Below are 4,401 nucleotides of genomic sequence, written 5' to 3' on the forward strand. Positions count from 1 at the left end.
AATATCATGCATGTACTCATATAGTCTTAAGTGTCTGAGAAACAAAGCACACACATCAGAGTGAGCTTGCGGCTCTCAGGAGATTCACCCAACCTATCCAAGTAGAACATCACAAGAATAGCTGCGGTTGATGTGTGATGGATAAGACCAAAATATTTTGACTGACTTTTCATGAGAATAAGTGTGGTTAATTAACTGCCACTAATATCTTTGGGGGATTGACAACATGTGAAGAAGCCAAGATTTCTATTCCAGTCTTCCTGCGAGCCTGAACCGACCGCGCTTCAGAGACTTGTAGCGGTGGTTGTTGTCCTTGCTGGCCGCGTCCCTCATCTACATGGGCCGTGAGCCTGCGTACTGCTGAGCTGACACCAAACGGGAGCAAAACAGAACCTGGAAAACTGGACACTCAAAGACCAAAATTACACGACCAACAAATTGCATAGAGGAATTAAATGAATAAAGGTTTGATAATGTATGGAAAAGTCTTCACAGACAAGAAATTCACATTTTTAGGTCGCACCAGTTCCAAGGACCCTGCGTGCTAATGAGTTCATCCACATTCTAGTCACGTTTGGCTGCCGGGTCTAGCAAGCCACCACCAGAGTAAAATTAAAAACCTGAGCCCCAGAGAGCTGGTCAGCATTAGCGCTAACCCACCTTGTTTTCCGCATTTGACAAAGTGATGCCAGAGAAAGCCAAGCTTTGAGCCAGAAAGCAAAGCATTCAGAATTGTTGGAATTTCAGAGCAGAAATAAAACCCAGCAAACCATGTTTATCCAGAAAACGACAGTTCTGACATAAACACCTAGAAAAGTGAGTTTTAGAGCAAGTAAGTTGCATTAACAGAACCTGATCGCTCCAAAAAACACATGCGTAGCTTTTGAAACAAGGCCGTTTCGGAGTCCCGATGAGCAGCAGCGGGAGTCATTGGACGATGTCTGTCCTGCCTCAGCCTCTTAGCCACACTCAGCTTGGCCAGAGGAGAGGAGGTGCAGGAAACGCCCCACTTCTGATGGAAGAATTAATTCAGAATCCCTCCCATTTGCTTCTTACCCCTTTGAAATTCCTGAACAGCTTTTGTTCTTTGAGTATGTTTTTTGTTTTTGTTTTTTTGCTTCCTAGGCATGTTTCTAAAAGCTAAACCATGGATGCATGAAAAGAAAGCATATTTTTCAAGAGTAACACCTTTTCAATCACTGCAAATGAGTCTATATGAATATACAACAAGTTTTTTTTTTCCTTCAGTGCTGGAGCTTGAACTCAGGACCTTGCTCTTGCCAGATAAGCACTTATTCTACTGAGCTATCTCACTGGCCCTATATGACAAGTTCTTAAGGAAAAGACCTTAAAAAAACTTACGAGTCAATAACAGTCTGGACTAGATGTCCTGGCCAGTTTTTCTCTCTATGCATACTAAGTGTGCTGGATTACAGAATATAATGTATTAAGAAACCACCAAGAAGGCCGTACACAAAACCCAGAAGCTAAGAAAAAGTAGAACCTGAAATGGAAGGTGGGTGGCAGGTGGGGTACCCCGGAGGGCATCTGCCCAGTCTGGGCCTTGGTCTTTGGTTTTCATGGCTGGTCAAGGGGAAGGTATCAGGGGCCCCCGGTACTAAGCTGAGGCCCCACCAGGGTCCTCACGTGGTAGTTGGGTGGGCTATGGATTCTGGTCCCTGCTGTGGGGGTGGCCAGGCTGTCTGCCTGGCTTCAGTCCTTGGCTAGCTCAGGCAACGACCGCTCCTCAAGCGCTGATCCCCATCAGCGTCTGCAGTGTCGCCTCCAATCCACTCACCATGCCGTGCGCAGTAGTCCAGAGCTGATGATGCTCTGAGCTCAGTGGCAAAAGCAGACCAAAGTTCTCTTGGGCAGCAGATGTTCGGTTCAGGTTGCAACAAATTTCCTCAAGTTGTGTTACAAGAGGTAGCAACTCAGCATGAGAAATGATGAGATGCAGGAGGAAAGTTGGCAAAAGCAAAGGCAGCAGACTCAGACTCACCGCAGTGGCAGGCACTGGAATTACTGGACGCAGAACATAAAGAAATAAAAATGTGAGCTGAAAGCTGCCAAAGAATATGGGTTTAAAATCAAAGTAAAATTTATAAACAAGAAATATGTAATGGTTGATACATTAAACTAGGTTGGAGGTTAGCAGCAGTTGATATCTAACTAAAGAGAGAATGAGCAGAACGAAAGTGAATTGTGAAAAAAGAAGTATTTGGGGGTTGGCCAGATAGCTCAGGGGACTAAAGTGCTTGCTTAGGCAGGTGCAGGGACCAGGGTTCAATCCCTTGGGGCACACTGAGAGGGAGACTGAGAGTAGGCGTGGTGATGCACAACTGTAATCCCAGTGCTCGGGAGGCTGACAACAGGAAAATCACTACAAGTCTGAACTGTGTAGTAAGACCCTGTAGACTCTGTACTAAATACATTAAAAAAAAAAATCAGTTATGTATTCCAAATTCCTTGGGAAGGTAGGAAATCTGCCAAGATATTAGCTTCCTGTCACTGTAACAAAATTTCAGAGATAGCTATCTCAAAAAGAGAGAAGGAGCATTTTGGCACGTAGCAATTTCTCTAGTCTGAAATTGAGTAATCCCATGGCACTGAGCTGGCGAAGTCCTTCCATGCTGAACCAGGGAGCAGAGATGGAGAGGGAGAGCCTGAGTTCCTCAAGGCCCTTAGGGGGTCCCCCAAATGTCCAAGGGCCTCCCAGCTCTTAAGGGTTCCACCCTTCTTACCAGGGTGGCCCAGTAAGCAAACCCTTAACACAGAGGCCTTTGGGACACACTGTCCCTGTTCAAACCATAGACGGCATCGATTAACTTTAAACTTGGTTGAGTTAAACACTCCTGTTAAGATTTCTAGGGTGCCAGAGGTTCCAAGATTTCATTCTTCAGTCCAGACCTCTGTCCTAAATTCCAGATTCATATATTGAATTAGTTGCTTTATGTCGCTGTTGGTGTCTGCTAGGTAGTTCGAAATTACCATGTCCTTGGGGTTGGGAGAGTAGCTCCGTGGAAGGTCACTGCCTAGAATGGGCAAGGCCACGGCCTTCACCCCCTCTAGGAAAAAGGGAAAACAAATTGCTGTGTCCTAACTTAAATTGTCTTCCTTCCTGCCTGTCCCCCAAAGCAAACAAGAATAACAAATAAAAAAGACTGGGGATGTAGTCCAGGCATAGAGCATCCCTGGTTTTCATTTCCAGTATTTAAAAAAAATCCTCGAAACAAGAATGGTGCCCTCAAGAAACAAATAACAACAAAAACGGATTCCACTGTGTTCCACTTCCCATCACGCTGACAAAATTCCCAAGAGAGTGAACTTAATGGAGCAGATTTGCGGGGCTGAGGGTTCCCGAGGCCTCAGTCCATGGCAAGCTGGTTCCACTGCCAGGGCTGAGGTGAGGCAGAAGCATCATTGTGGAGAAGATGGGGTGGGCGTGGCTCACCCGTGCATCCTGGGAAGTGGGAGTGCCCAATGGGGCGGGGCAGGAGTGAGGAACAGGCGCCAAGGACTGTTGGCTGTGGCCTGCTCCACTCAGCCATGTCCTGCTTTCTAAGGTTCTGTCCCCTTGATAGCATCGAGTTATGGGCCCATCAGTGGATTAATCCACTGATGAAGTCAGAGCCTTCTCGATCACACCAGGTCCCTAAGATCCATCCACAAACTACAAGCCCACTGACAGCTCTATAAGAAATTCAAAAGAGGAGGGGAAGAAAGAAAAAAAACCCTACCTGTTTACTGGGGAGATAGCTCAGTGATCTGAGCGCCTGCCTGGCAAGTGCAAAGACTGGGGTTCAGTCCCTGGTACCATGTGCTGCAGCAGCCCTGGAACCCATGGTGGCATGTGCCTGTAATCCCAGAGCTGGAAAGGCTGAGACAGGAGGAGCACTAGGAGTCTGAGCTACGTAGCAAGACCCCGTGCCAAACAAACAAACAAACCTGTTTAATGGCTGTTTGGGCTGATGACCACGGTGTGCTGCTAAGATTTGTGGCCACCTTTTGTCTGTACAGTCTGGTGCGTCTTGTTTGCTTGGTCTTGATTTCCTCACTGTACCACGTACAGTGCTGTCATTTTACTGGTTGCGCTGTGGGGGACAGTGCTGCAGTTTTACGTTCTGTTGGCAATTTCAGCACTGCACGTAAGCGCTCTGCAAAAAAAGCCAGGCCACCAAGTGGCAGTCTCCTCTGGCCATTTCTTTGCTTTGAGGATTGTGATGCACATGCTCTACACCAGGGGGGCGAACCTATGGCCATGTGTTGCTTTGCTTTTAAGCCCGAAGATATGGTATGAATTACTTTTCTAGACTCCAACTTCAGTATTTAGGTTTAATTGCAAAGCTGGCATTTTGTGATAAATAAGCGGGTCTTGGGTTGCTGGTGGGCACTGAGCTC

The sequence above is a fragment of the Octodon degus genome, unplaced genomic scaffold (assembly GCF_000260255.1).
Source record: "Octodon degus isolate 3935 unplaced genomic scaffold, OctDeg1.0 scaffold00075, whole genome shotgun sequence".
NCBI lineage: Eukaryota > Metazoa > Chordata > Mammalia > Rodentia > Octodontidae > Octodon > Octodon degus.